This window comes from Cyanistes caeruleus, chromosome 1 (genome assembly GCF_971803275.1).
Source record: "Cyanistes caeruleus chromosome 1, bCyaCae1.hap1.1, whole genome shotgun sequence".
Taxonomy (NCBI): domain Eukaryota; kingdom Metazoa; phylum Chordata; class Aves; order Passeriformes; family Paridae; genus Cyanistes; species Cyanistes caeruleus.
The window spans coordinates 54,781,719-54,797,819 of record NC_141701.1 but is presented as its reverse complement, the minus strand read 5'-3'; positions in this window follow the sequence as shown (position 1 = coordinate 54,797,819).

Sequence of the window (16,101 nt, the reverse complement as noted above, 5' to 3'; positions counted from 1 at the left end):
ATCCAACCTTCAGAAAAAATACATTTATCTGTTTGGAAATATTCCAAAAATCTGTAGAAGGAGGAGACCATAGGTGAAACAATATGTCATAATTACACAATCTTTTCTGCTTTTCCATTATATTTAATTTTCATTGATGTTCTATTTTCAAAATGAAGTTAGCCATAAGTCAATGATTTAAACCTCTCTTTTCAATAAGAGTTGCTATCTTGTTTCCTTTACAGGAATTCAATTATAATTGTATTCCAAAAAAAGCAACAAGTTCCACTGGAATAAAAAACAAGCAAGCAAGAACTCAGAAACCAAACAAACAAGCAAGTAAATGCAGAATTTATTTCAAATTTCAACATTTATATTCTTTTTTTCTAGGGGATGAATTTTTCTTTATTGGTATGAACACTTAATTCTAGACCAAAATTGGTTTTGAGTAGAAGGCTAGAAGTTTAGTATTATTAATGGCATTGTACTTTGTTCAGCTGAAGAGACCAAATCCCCAGACTCTTGAAATTTGGAATTTTAAATAGTTGGGGGAAAAAAAAGTAAAATATTAGAAGGAAAACTAATCTAATGTTCAATATTTGGTTAGAGTTCAAGGAAGGCCCTGTAGCTGAAGTATTGCTTCTAATGTTATGTTTCCCTTTTAGACTGTATTTTATTAATGTTTTCTTTTGTACCACAGTATGAAGAGACATAAAGAGTTTATTTTTTATTTAAAATTTTTGAGGAGTATATTAGTTCACTGAGAAAGAACTCAAAAGAAAAATCTTTTCCCTTACAAAAAAAAAAAGGTTTGTAAGCAGACTTGGGTTTTGGTTCTGGATCTTCCTGGTTTGTGAGGTGAACTTCAAAAAATTATTTAAACTGCTTGTGCTGAAGTTCTTGCAGTTTTATGCTATACTGAAATATGCAAAGTAAGCTCTTGACTGCATTACATGACTGGATTAAAGTCTACATGAAGATAGCAAAATTTCAAGACAATAACATGAAATTTTTTAATTAATGGAAAAGCTCTTGACTGTATATCTTCCATTCAGTTCAGATGTTCTGAGGCAATTTTTTGTAGCTAAAAGATATTAAAAGTTAAAAATCTTAGAATATGTTTGGTAATTTGAATTTAATGGATTTCCAACTAAACCTGGAACAAACTCAAGCATCTCCATAAATATTCAGTCTTTCAATATGCTGATCACTTCATATGTCACATGGGAAATACATCAGAGCATCATAGCTCTGACAAAAAGAAACACTAACCACTAACGTTTGAGATATCCCCAATCCTGGCTGTAATTAAGTATCCATCCTATGAGAATTTCTTAACTAACCAGACTTTCTATAAATTTGTAAAATGTATTTTCATGCAGTAGCTGCAGGTATCTTTCTCCTATGGTATAAGGTGCTTGAGAACCCTCTGAACTCTCCAGCAGATGTCTGAGAGGCTGGGACTGTTTGTGTGAAATGTAGGAGCCATCTCAATATTTCACCTCTCTCACGTGCCTTCTCCACCAGCCTTCTCAAAGCCAGTGTCGTTACCACAGTCTCAAAAAATTCTCTTTCAATTTCACAAGACCAGTAGTGTTCATCATAAGTATGTCAATCAAACAAATAAATTACTTATTTCTGCCAAATGGAACGCTTCCAAAATTAGAAAATTTCTAGACTAAGTATTTTGACTGGTTGGATTTTTTAAAGTACTCTAGGAATTATAGTGGTCTACCTTCTAACTGTTTTATAGAAGTCTATTTCATCCTGAATGATTGAAATACAAGACAAAGTATTTATTTGACTCAGCTATTCACTTTTAGCTTTGTCACTGTGAAATCTGGGGCAACTGATTTTAAGAAAGATATATTCTAACCTATGTGATTAAGATAGGCAATATGTAATGGTCTCAGGAAAGGAAAACAATTGCACATATCAAAGCAACATGAATAGAGGCAATAAGAATGTAATAAGAAAATTCCAAGATTAATTATAGTCCACAAATTGTCTTCCTGAAACAGCAGATAGCAAGGAAGTTGTCCAAACAATGTTTTATTTGTGTGAGAATGGAATTAACAGCAAAGAAACGTAGGCATGATAGGTAATCATTCCCTCAGCTGATAGGGAGCCATGAGATATAGATGAAACCTGATTTAATAGCTTCAAAACTTTATTTTGCAGATTAAGCCTAGCACAAGAGATTCAGTAGTCTCTTATTATTCAATAAAACTCATATTCATTTACTTTACTTCATCCTGAGTTTTCATTATAACAAAGTCAATTACCTTCTATTATTTGTTTCTAGTTTTTCTGAAATGATTGCCATAGCCCCTAATTACCACAAAGTTCAGAAAAAGGGTACTCATTAATGAGCTGCATTGGTATCAGGAAAGCCTGATTGCACTATGTTGGAAAAAAATTAGAAAAAACACCCAGATACACTATAGGTCGACATTCAACAGATAATTTATTTGGAAAATAAATACCAGTAATAAATACAGTAATACCAAGAAGATTTTTACTGTATTTTGTGTCTGTACTGAATTTTTTTCACCCAATTATATATGCTATGTATCTATGTTCACTGAATGACCTCAACATTATAAATGCAGTCATGTAACTTCTCATCCTCATTCACAGCAGTTTTGGTTTCTAGATAAACCAGTTTCATATAGTCAAATAGCTAAAAATTGTTGTTTTCTCATCTGCTGGAAAAAGATTATAGGTTTTTATTCTAACAGATAAAGGGAAGAAAGTGCTGCAAAACAATCTGCTAAATACTATAATCATCTTGGCTTATCACTATTCTTATTAATGTAGATGGTCTTGTTATTTATTATTCTTTCTTTTCTGAGCTGACATTTCAAAAAACTATTGCTTTTTTTTGCTCACGTAAAACTGATCTTCTAATATCCTTTGCAATGTTTATTTTATTTTATGTCACCATTAAATACTAAGCCATGTTGAGCCATCTGAATATTTTAGGTTATTTTTCCCATCTCTTTCTATCAAGGATGAAATACAGCAAAGTTTACAAAGTAAACTGAATTCCCAGAGAGGCTTAAATTTTTTCTTGGTTGTGCTGTTTTACACATTTTCTGATAATGTAATTATTACTGAATTTTCTTCCTTAGGATTTTCTTTTGGTTTGCAAGGGGAAAAATTAATTATGATCACTCTGAGGTAATGCCTCGGTCTTCAACATATATTTAATTCAGCCATTTACTTCTTTAAAAGCATATCTTACAAAGATAAATCCTTAATATTCACTACTGAAAATCATATAACAGAAATAAAAATACAAAACCAGCTGAACAGTCCTCCTCTGTGTTCCTTTGACACAGTCTTATATACTTTTTTAAGACTGTCTTTATATTATCTTTAATTATTTTTATTGTCTTTATATTATCTGTGCTGCAAATGTGAAAATGGATAGCAAACAGGTTTTCAGAGGAGATGACTGACCTTTGTAACCCAGGGTATTTCATCCATTTATGATATACCTTTAATTTGTTTGCAAAGAAAGTAAGTTTATTAAGGGAAGAAAGGCCCCAGAAAGACAATTGAATATTCAAGTTTATCCAAGCTCAAGAGGAATGCATCCCCAAAAAGAGGAATTCTTTCTTCAAAGGATCAGGCAAAAAAAAATGCTGGCAGACCAGCATGGATGAACAGATAGCTCCTGGACAAATCCAAACACACAAAAAAGAAGCTTACAGAGGGTGGAAGCAAGGACAGCTAACCTGGGAGGCGTACAGGGAAATTGTCTGAACAGCCAGGGATCAGATTAGAAGAGGTAAAGCCTGAACAGAATAAAATTTGGGCAGGGATATAATGGACAGCAAGAAAATCTTCTGTAGGTGTACTGGTGATGAAAGAAAGACTAGGGATAATATGGACTGTCTCTGAAAGGAAAAGGGAGATCTGACTACCCTGGTCTGTGATGAAAGCTGAGGTAGTCAATGACTTATTTTCTACAATCTTCACCAGCAGTTGCTCCAGCCACAATGTTGAAGTTACAGAAGGCAAGGCAGGAACTATGAAAATTAATAACCACTGTCCACTGTAGATCAAGACCAGGTCTGAGATAATTTAAAAAACCTGAAGGTACACAGGTTCCTTGGCAGTTGATGAGATATATCCATGTACTTGGATATATCCATATATCCATGTCCATGGATCCAGAAGGTGCTGGTGGATCAAGTGGCTAAGTAGCTATCCATTGTATTTGAGAAGTCATGACAACACAGTGAAGTTCCTACTGACAGGAAAAAGGGAAACATAACCCTTATCTTCAAAAAGGGAAATATAGAGTACTTGGGAAGTCACATACTGGCTAGTTTCACCTTGGTGCCTGGCAAGATCATGGGGCAGATTATCCTGGAAACTACAAAAAATGAGAATGTGGTTGATGACAGCTGATATGGCTTCACCAAGGCAAAATCATGCCTGCCAATTTTGGACAGCTTCTGCAATGGGGCTATGGTATTGGTGGATGAGGAAGGAGTGACCAATGTCATCTACCCGGACTTGTACAGAGAATTTGACACTATCCTGCACATCATCTTTGTTTCTAAACTGCAGAGTCATGGTTTTGGAGGATGAACTACTCAGTGGATATGAAATTGGCTAGATGGTCACACTCAAAATTTGCAGTAAACAGGTCAGTGTCCAAGTGGGGACCAGTATGGTCAGTGACATGGACAGTGCAGTTGGGTGTACCCTCGGTACGTTTGCTGACAGCACTGAGCTGTGTGGGAAAGAAGGCCATGGAAAGGAAAGACCCTGACAAGACAGAGATGGGCATGTGCAAACCTCATGAGGCTCAGCAAAGCCAAGTTTATGGTCCTGCACCTGATTTGGAGCATTTCTTAGTACAAATACATGCTGTAGAAAGAATGGATCAAGAAGAGCCCTGAGGAGAAGAATTTGGGGGTCTTGGTTGACAAGAAGCCAACAACATGTGCTTGCATACCAGAAAGCTGTAACAGCAGCCTGGCTGCATCAAAAACAGTGTCAGCAGCAGGAAGAGGGAGGTGATTCTGCCTCTTTACTCTGATCTGATGAAACCCCGCCCAGAGTTCTGCACCCAGCTCTGGGACCTGCAACCTAAGAATGATGTGGAACTCCACCTGTTGTAGTGGGTCCAAAGAAGAGCCAAGACAATGATCAGAGGGCTGGAGTATTTTTCCAATGAGGACAGGCTGAGAGAGTTGAAGTTGTTCAGCCTGGAGAAGAAAAAGCTCTGGGGAGACTTTATAGCAGCCGTTCAGTACCTAAATGGGCCTAAAAGAGTGATGGAAAAGCATGTTTTACAAGGTTATGCAAGGATAGGACAAGAGGTAATAGCTTCAAACTGAAAGAGGGCTGGTTTAGATTAGATATTAGGAAGAAATTCTCTCCTGTGAGGGTAATGAGACACTGGAAGAGGTTGCCCAAGGTAATTGTGGATGCCTCCTCCTTAGAAGTGTTCAAGGCCTGGTTAGACATGATATCAAGCAACCTGGTCTAGTGGAAGGTGTCCCTGACCATAGCTGGGTGGTTGGAACTAAATAATCTTCAATGTCCCTTCCAACCCAAACCATTCCATGACAATTCTATGATTTCATTATTCAGAATACACAAGCACACATGCTTCATTGTACTAAATACATTATCTTTTTTTTTCTTAAATGAATCCTAGTCTTTAATAGACAAAAAAATGTCTATTAAAAATGAATAAAGAGTGGAAAACATGTGGCATACAATTGAATAAAATGCACTCAAAAATTATATTATTTTATGGCACTTTTTGGACTTCTCATATCATTAGAAGAAAATATTGTCCAAATAACTCTACAGAATTTTTATTAGAAAATTGGAGCTTGTCTGCACTGCTGAGAAATATCTAAATTAAGATCAACTGCCTTTGAAGAAAAAAAAGTAGGATAGTGAGTTTAGAATATCTTTAAAAGGAGTGTGTATATTTTCTGTTAATTATTTACTTGCCACAAAAACATTCAGGATTTCTGCTTGCAGGTTAGACCACCTAAAGCACAGCCTTCCTCTAAGCCTATAGGCAATTATGCTTGTACTGTTAGCATGAAATAAAAATTTCAAATATTACATTTACTTTCTGACTTTCCACTGAATACATTTCAGGGCAAAACAGTGGTGTTTAACTTGACCAATATCAGTAAACAAAAACCACCCAAGACTGGCCAAGAACAGTGCAGTGTATTTTGTGCATTTATTTTTTATAAAAAAGCTTTTCCTGTGGAAAATTGAAACTCCTGTTTTTTATTTGTTCACTACGAATAAAACCTAAATACTTCAGGTCCTTCCTGAAAGTAAATACAAGTGAAAAGCACTATTTGCATATTCACCAAATAACCAGTCTACACTAAATGGCTGATGGCAACTACTTCCTAAATTAGAAAAAGATGTTACTAAACAAGTGAACCTCATTATCCTATTTGCATGAAGTGTAAAAAAACTATAATCTTAGAGAAACATTAAAAAAAAACCCCATATTTACTTGCAATTGCATTAGAATAATTTCAGTGTTGTGCAGTAACACATTATACTTTTATGTAAGTCAGTAAAATATGGGAACACCACTGGTACTATTTTGCATGTGCTACATTTCCACAAGCAACCAAACTGTGCATCATATTGTCTAAATAAGGATGTGTAAGCAGATGATCTGAGTTGTTATTTTATGAATGAGCTATTTTAATCTCCATTAGAGATAAGATGTTGATTCATCTCCATTTATTGTGTAAATGCATGGTGAAATGTAACAATGGTGGAACAAAGACATGCGGACCCCCTCATACATGCGAAGGAAATCATTTTATTGTAGAAAACACTCCCCTTTTATACTCCTAGTTTCCTCTGGACATAACCAAAACTTAACAAAGTTAAGGGCACCCACTAGCTGTCCCAGCTCTAACCTGCTGTCCATGTGTCCCATCATCCAAACTGCTTCCCTTTCACGTTCTGTCCACGTGTAGCTGTCCCTAAACATCCAGGCTGCAGCCGTGCCTTCCCCCAGGGGTTTCTGCTAAACATAAGCTTTAATAACATTAAAAATTATAAACCCATTGGAACATTACAGTGGAACATTATGTGTACAAAGGAAAAGGTTCACTTTACTAATCAAAGAGAACTTAAAAGACTCTGCTGCTATCTTCAGTCTTACTAACAGTTCAGTGTGCTGAAGTCATCATGCTTGTGCTTCAGATGCTTATTATTCATCCTTCTCTTAGCAGAGCAGAAAAGACTCTAAAAAGAAATACTTTTTAAAAAATGTGTTTTATTTAAACACTGTAAATTTATAAGTAATTTATTAGGTATTTTTGTGAAGGCATTCTTCTATACAAGAAGTGAATAAGAAAATGTACTTTTCTTTTTAATTTTTCTTAAACAATAATACACACACTGTCCCAGTTTACCCTCTTATTTTGCACATCCAGAAAGGAACTCCCACCTTCTGATCTGAGGAGGTTTTCAGCATATTCAACTCCTTAAAGATGCGGAGGTTTTAAGACTGTGTGCAGGTTTAACATGTGGGGGATTGTCCTCTAGATGCAAATGCTGATTGATTTTCCTGACTTCATGTGAAGATGGTGTTTGCCAGCCCAGTCTCATAGCCAGATTGTCAAGCTGTGCCACCAACTGAGCCCCTCTGGCTTGAAGAGCAGAACTACACAAACACAGCCCTGTAGCTCCTCAGATAGAGGAGTCTCCTCTCAAGGTTGCAGCATCACCCTTGCCTCATTCTAATTCTACTCCAAGGAATCCGTAGCATCACTTAATGGAATTACCTAATTTTAGTCTGAGGACTCTTTTTCTGCCTGATTAGGTCCCTTTGCCTTGATTTTTATCACACTTTTCTAGAGGCTATTTGAAGTGCCAGAGTAGCAAATTCAGCATAGCTCTCTCTCCAGCTGTGCTGAAGGCCTCTTCCATTAATCCATGGCTCTTTGAACAGCTCTCTGTGAAAGGAAGTATTAGCTCCTGCTGCAATTTGGATAGAGCCAGACTCAGCAGGCGTTGAGCAGACCCTCTTGTAAGAACAAACCCCTTCTTGAGCCTGAGATACAAAAGTCAAGCTTGCCTGGAAGCAGAGACACAGACACCTCAGGAAATGTCATGCAGAAGACTCAAATCCATTTCAAAATTAGGTTTGTGACAGACATGCAATACTTGAATGGGGATTGTGTACAAACAGGCAAACAGTGACACAGCAGGTGTTTTAATGAACCCATAATACTTGGTGAAGTATTCTACAAAGGAGGATGATTTTAAAATTCCCCACAAATTTTATTTTCAGCATGTTAAAAAAAAGAAAAATAATCTTAATTTGATTGTACTTAGCATATTTGTGCTGACAAATATATTTTACACAAAAAATGAAATTTTCTCTTTTAGATTAAAAAAAAACCCTGCTCTGTAAATCAAGCAAAAACTAAAAATAATTTCCCTAAAATGACACTTCTTGCAACCCAACTGACTTGGTCTCTCAACAGGTGAAGCACTGGGGCAAGAGAAACTGACAGGCATTATACATAATTCTGTTTGACAGATGTTACTGCTCCTCTATATGTGTACAAGTGTGTGCATATGTTACATCATTCTGAAAAAAAAGGAAATCAATTACTTTTTAAAAAATTATTTTGTTTCAAGTTGTCTTTTTTTAAATAGTTAACACAAAAAGACAATTTTTTCCAGATTATTTGCTTTAGAAAAACTTTCACCTGTTTCTCTCTTGTCTTTATTCTAGTAAGTGTTGTGGCACTTAACAATTAAATTAGTTTATAACTATCCATAAATTTTCTAACATCATGCCTTAGCACTTACAAGCTTTTGGGTGATGCTTAAGCAATTGTTTTCTGTTCATCAACATACAACCATTCTGTACAATGAAAACTAAAGAGGTGACTGGTTGGTTGTTAAAAATAAAACTAGCAAAATGTACCTAAAAATTTTACCAGCTCCACACTATGTAAAATGACTTAAATAGCTTTACTATTTCTAGTTTGAAGGCCCTTGTACTGAAGTACTTAAAGCTTTGAGAATATGGTGGGGTTTTTTGTCCTCTCTGAATAAAGTGAACTACCAATAGCTCAAACACTCCAGTAAGTGTTTATCTGCCCTTATGCTTTTTGGCTCTCTCAGTGTCAGGAGCAGAGGCATAGTCTCATCCTGCAGCTGTCTGATCCAGAGAACTGCCAGCACTTGTCCTCCTCCCCCTGTTGCCATGTAGCACAAGACATCAGAGAAATGCACCGAGGTCATTCTCATAATTCTTTGTACTTGATGGGATGCGATATTTGTCTGTTGTTTTAAAGTTTCTGTTTGCAGGCAGCTCGAAGCAGTGGGGGATAGTAAATGCAGAATGCCTTTTCCAAGACTCTGCTGGCTCTTTTCTATTTACACAGTTTCTATCACACTTATCACAATGGCAGATAAGCACTTTTCAGTGTTAAAGATTACAATTACACTGATGGCGTTTCTAAACCTATTGAAGCTTGCCACCAGTTGGCACAGCTTCCTCTCAGCTGCTACATACAGTCTATGAGATTGCCAATAATTTCAGAGGCTGACAGAACAGCAGTGTTTCAGCCCAGGGATTACCCAAATGAATAACCCTTTGGCTAGTGTCTCAGCTTGTCAATTATAAGATTTCATCTCAGAATGCCTCTACATGCCAGTTTTAATTGCTGTCAAAAAGCTGGTGCATGTAGCTGCAGATGCACAGTGCTTTTGAAGTTTACAGGACAGCAGATAACAGTAGGATAGGTGGAAAAATTATGACAGTACACAGTCACATTGAGTTTCTATGACATTATTGAAATACAAACAAAATAGACATGGTAGGACTTAATTTTTTTTTTATTACATTTGTCTTTCAAAACAGACTTTAAAAAAAAAAGTAGCAACTCTTTCTAGCTTGTTTGTAGCTCCACATATGTTAAACAAATTTGTCTTTGGGGAGTGTGATCCTTTTCATGAAGAAAACAAAGAGAACATTTTCTTCTCTGTTTACCTCATGTATCTGTCATCCCTATACCTCAGGAATAGTATTTCAGTGCCATTTCAAAATTGTTTTCTGAAAAATAAAACAAACCTGTTTATCAAAATGTTGATTTCCAAATGCTATCCTTGGGAGATTCTGAAATGTCTACTTTATGGAGCTGAGAAGTTCATCTTGCCATATAAATTTATGTATGAGAGCATTCAAAAATCTCTCTCCAAAAAGTTAATGATCCAGGCAATGACAAGCTAACCTTCTTCACTCAGCAGGATATGGAAACACAAGGAAAGTGGGGATTTTAATGCCAATGGGCTATAGTCTTAGTTGGTATAAATTTGCATGCTTTATGAAATGCACACTGACCTTTCAGGATCTGATGATCTTCAGCAACAAGTTGAAATTAAATATCCCATTCCATCCTATCTAAAAGTAACATTGACACCAAGAACATAAACAAGATCTCATATGTTGTTAAGTGTATAAATTAAGCACACTGGATAATCCAACTTCATGGGGCATTTTTAAGATATCTCAAAACTAAAGTTAACATCTTTGAGCCTTGATTTATTAGGAACCTCTCCCATTCACTAGGATCATTCAAATCTTATTGAAAGTGGCCATGACACTGCATCAGTTAGCTCTCTCATTCTTTGTGGGAGCATCCTGGCAGGCCCACGGACATACAGGTGTTAGGTTGGCTTAGGTATCTACTTCATAACCTGAGCTACCTTGGTTTTTAACTTTGTTTCAGGTTTTTAACTTTGTTTCAGGTTTACTTCTCTTTGGAGCTATTTGTCCACAGCAGACTACTCTTTAAATAAAGAGACTGGCCTTTTTTTCTTTAGTTTCAAGGTAATTGATCTTCCCCAGAAATTGCATCAGAAACAAAGGCTGTTTACTCGGGTCTATGGATTGCGTAGGCTGCAAGACATGTGAAAGACATCTACTGCCATGGTGAAGAAAATCACAACTGCATTTGAAGGTTTCAAAACATATCTAAAGCCTAAGCCAAGACAAGGAAGAAGGAAGTGTGTTTTTGCTATATTTTAATGTACTTGATGCAGCTGCAGTATAGTCTTTGTAATAAAATATATTATACATTAAATTATTGTATTTGTAACAGAAAGCAGACAAAATAAAACCAATAGTTTTGTTGCCAGCTTACATTAAACTAGAATTGCATCTTTTGTATTTTTTCATTCATATTTCCATATTTTTTGATGCAAGAAAGGCAACAAAAATGAGTGCACATATACAGAGAATAATCTTATTTTTCAATATTTGTCTGGGCAGATTTATGACCTGTGCTAACCCTGAAATGGGGAAGTTCAACCTTTTTAGCACTTAACATATGCCTACATTGTTGGCAATGCTATGGTTTTCAAATATGTCCTAGATATGTCACCCTCAAACAGAACGCCATGAACTCCCATTTTTTAATCTGAATTAATGAGCAGAAGATGTCCAACTAAGGCCGGGAAAAATAATAATCTTATATTGTTAGAGATGATTCATGTGCACATACATAGAGTATTTTCTCGTGATTAAATCCTTAATCACTAAAATTGTCTATGTTTTTCCTCTTTATATAAGCATCCTTAATGATTTTTTAGGGGTGTGAGGACAACATTCTGACTAAATAGAGAAACTGCAGCAATATTATCTTTCTGGGTATTTTCTTGATTTATTTTTAGTATAGTTTTGGCATTAGAAACAAGTATTTTAAAACTTTTGTAGGTTTGTTTTCACAGGAACAGAAAGAATTTGAATATTCGTTATTGAATATTTTCAAATTAATTTAATGCACTATTAATCTATTTTAACACTTTTTAACAAAGCATATGAGATTTACTGAGGATAAATTAGAAGCATATATTCTCATTCTCATCCATGCTGTTTCATGTCTGAAATTCAATATTTCCTTGTTTTTTATGTTCATGAAGCATTTTTAGTTACTCTTGTATTTTAATTGTGGACAGTTATAGCAAATTAATATTTCTTGTGACTAAAGATTTTTTTTCTCAAAAGAAGGAGCACAGAAACAATGCTAAGAGACATACTGGTTTAAATTATCATACAACTAATTTTCTTTCATTTTGTAATATAAAAAGTGATTGAAATATTTAACAAAATAGGCATTGTAAAACAGTAAAGAAACAGAGATAATTATCTTTTTCTAGATAAATATAAAGCTCTATTTTTTAAACATTTTCTGTCAGCATAGTGTTTTTCTTGAATCTCTATTGGCTATATGTATGATTATTAAAATTACCTTGCTACATCCCATGCGTTTTGCTGCAGATTCTGTAATTATGATTTCAACACTCCCTCAGAAGTATACATTTGATTTACATACTGTGGGATGGTTCAGTATGTCTGCTCTAGTTCAGACTAGCAGAACAAAGTGCTCTTCAGAAAGAGGGATTCTGGAGCATGAGGCCACACTTGTCCCTCCCTAGTTCTGCGTTGCTTCAGTAGTTGGAATTGTTAATGAAGCACAGTGAGCAGTAAGATTAAGACTCTTCAAGGCCTTTAATTTGCTGCTAGGATTGACTCCTCATGGCCCTTTCTAGACCCCATCTCACACTCTAAAGACTTGTTCTTGAGCTTTTGAACGCCTCTGTCCTGATTTAAAAAAAAAAACCAAAAACCTGAAAAAAGTACCAGGATGCTAAATGTTAAGTTAGTATTTTTTCTTGCCGTGTCTTTTATTTTTGTGTGTCTCAGGCTGGAACAGATTGTGTCTCAGAGATGATAATAAGGAGAAGGTGGCATATTTGTTAATAACCTGTGTATTTTCAAAGTTTTATTTACTACCACATCCTTGGAAACAATTTCCTACATTTAGTTTATGAACCCATGCCAGTATTTTAACTCTTCTGAGCCTAGGAAAGCCTGCTTATGAAAACAAACTTGCTTGTAATTGCAGTGCTAGCTGCATGTGATTTTTCTGACAATCTTTATGTTGGTGTGTTATTATGTTATTATTATAACTTGAAACTTATAACTGCTGTTTTGTGTCATCAAGAAATGATGGACAGAAGTGTTTTGACACTTGTCAGAGAGCTGTAAGAAAATGGGAAAATGGAATTGTGTGTTATCTAGAGTTGGATTCATCTGGTCAAAAAAGAAAAAAAACATAAAAACATAAGCAATAAATAGGCAAAATGTGTTCTATTAACCAAAATGTATTACAAATATGTATGTCTTAGCTCTTCATGTTTCTTTCAAAAGTATTTTCAATTTTAGTTTTTAAAAAAATAATAGGCAAGGGAAAAAAAGTAAGGGGACAAAAAATAATCTTTTATCACTCAAGAACAGTCAGAACAGGTAACAAAGGACTTAGCTGCACTCTTCCATAGGCTTCTCCTTTAATAGTCTTGTTCAGTAAAACACTTGTGTCAGACCAGCTCTCCAAGTGCTATCTAACATGGTCAGTAGGGCTGGGGTGATGCTGTTCTCTAAAGGCACTGGTGTTTATTCCAGTGGTGAGAAAAGCTCTCATCATTCAGAACTCTCCAAATTTCACTGGCTGTATTTCCTCTCCACCACAGTCTGGGGACAAGATGTTTGTAGGTGGGGGCTTTCTTTGCCCATTTACAAGGATCCTCAGTGCCATGACTCTGAAATAAAGCCAAGGGTCTGAGGGTTAATTTTTGCCAATAAGAGTAAATCTTTGGCTAAGGTTGATTGCTACTGATTTCCTATGCTTACCAGCTAACTAGTGCTTCTCCAGGGAGTCCATTTGTGTCATTTCCACAGAGTATTATTCATTTTCTGTGGTAGATGTTGGGGTGTTGTTTTTTTTTAAAAAAAAAACCCAAGAATCAAAAAAAACCCCAAAAAACCAACAAAACAACAAGCCAATACAAACACTAAAAAAGCAGATGTAAATCTCTATAATTAATTAAACACAGTTTGGAAATCAGAGTTTTTGCAGCCTGTTGTCTTCAGAGACTTTATTGAAGTATATGTTACACTGACTGAGGCCTACCTTTAAGACATTCACTAACTCCTAGACAAATATATGTGGGTTACAGGACTACTTAAAACAGAGAAGACAACAGATATAACAAAATAGAATATCTTATTTTTTCATCTGGCATTTGAAGAAAATTACCTTGTCTGAAAAGGTTCAACTGTGTTTGATATCTATGAGGGAACATTTTGGGAAATATATTTTAAGAAGAAAATTAAATCTAGTTGTTATGATATCTGTAAGTCCTATTGTTGAAGGTCTTATTGTAGATGAAGAAAGGAAAATAAATAAAAATTTAGAAATAAAATAACAGGAAATTAAAAATATTTTTTCACTTGAAATTCAGTGCTATTGAAAGAATAGATGTTGAAATGACATACCTCCTCTAATTTATAAATCAAACCTTTTAATTTTTTCCAAGTGTTTTATGGTGTTTTTTTATGGTTTAAAATGGATTTAAAATATATTATTATATTTAGTGTGAAGGGTTCAATTTTCAAAGTTTTGTTTTGGTGTAATTCAGGTTTTAAGTGATAATACTAAACTCTCTTCTCCAAAATGTATTTTACCAGAATAAATTATAAATATTTAAACTGGATAACCTTTCATTAATTTTAAGAAGTACCTAATAATTTCTAAGGAGCTTTTATAAGACTGTATTTTGGTTGCTACAAATCAAGATGGTTCTACTGGAACAATGTTGATTTATGTTACACGTAACCTATAGATTTATTTTCTAGTTTCACTTTTGCAAAATATTGAGTACCTTCAATTTTCACAGAAATCAGAACTAATTACAGGGGAAAATTATATTATCAGTTACCTCAGTAGGTCACAGAAACAAACTTCTGAGCCTATAGGCTATATAATATATGTTAATGGAAATATTATTTTTCACTCTTGCATGGATGTCACACTATAGATTAGAAGATAAAGACAATAGCCTCTAAATCTGTCTTCTGTTTCTGGCTGAACCATTGATTTATTGTTTTTTCTAGCACACAACATAGATCTTAACAATATTCTCAAATCCAGATCATATCATCCAGCAGGTAACAGAACCATTTGGTTTCTCCTGAATCCAGGAGGGTTAGTTGTTATTGGCCAAAGTCTCCCCTCAGCGTGGCCAAGATTTGTTAATCCCTGCATTTAATTTTTCTGTCTATGAGACTGGCTTCAAGTCCATGGAGTATGAGTGATGTCCTCTGTCTATATGTTTGCAAATTCTCTATGAAAAGAAGAAAATAACCTCAGCTGAGAGCTCTTTATGTTTTTATAGAATAGAAGCACCACAGAGAAAAATCTGATTGCATAGGCGCAGCAATAGCATCTCCAGAACACTTTGTTGTTGTTTTCTACGGTTTTACAAAAGATGTCTGTATCTAATCATTCTGATTTGCTTTTTGCAACTGCTGTTTGTGATTAAGAGAAAATTTAATGGAATATTTCTTAAAAGGAGAAAAGACAATAATAATTTTGAAAAATTGAGTTAATGAATACTCACCATGAAAACCTTCTTTATAAGGATACAGAAGCTCTTTCCAAGACTATAGTTAAATGATTTGTCAAAAACACCCAATGAGCTTGAAATACTGGCCCTAGTTTGTTCATAGTGATTGCTAATTGCTTTGTAGCACTTAAATGAACAAAAGTATTTTTTCCCCTTTTTTGTCACATGAGTTGACCTGTGTGCCTACCAGTCAATGTGCACGTCATTACATAAGAAATTGTCTGACTGACATTTAAACCTGCCTATGTGATAACTTCCCTTATGTGTCAGATGATACTCACTGAAATTGTCTTGACCAAATAAAGAGCTTCTGTTACTGGTTAATGGGCTCTATCTGCCACATTCAGGGTGAAATATTTGTATAGAAATAGGGAATTCTCTAGTTATCATGTAAATCATGCAGCATGCTACAGATACAACATCTTCCAAAATATCTGTCATACTCAAAGAATGTGAACCACAACTTTAAAATGTTTTGTGTATAAGTAAATTCAGATAACAGAAGAAAACAAAAAAAAAATAAACTTCTGAAATATTTTTTCTTAAGAAATTTATTGAGAATGCCTATTTCTATCTATTTGAAATTCTTTTCTGATATTTTGATTAATTTTT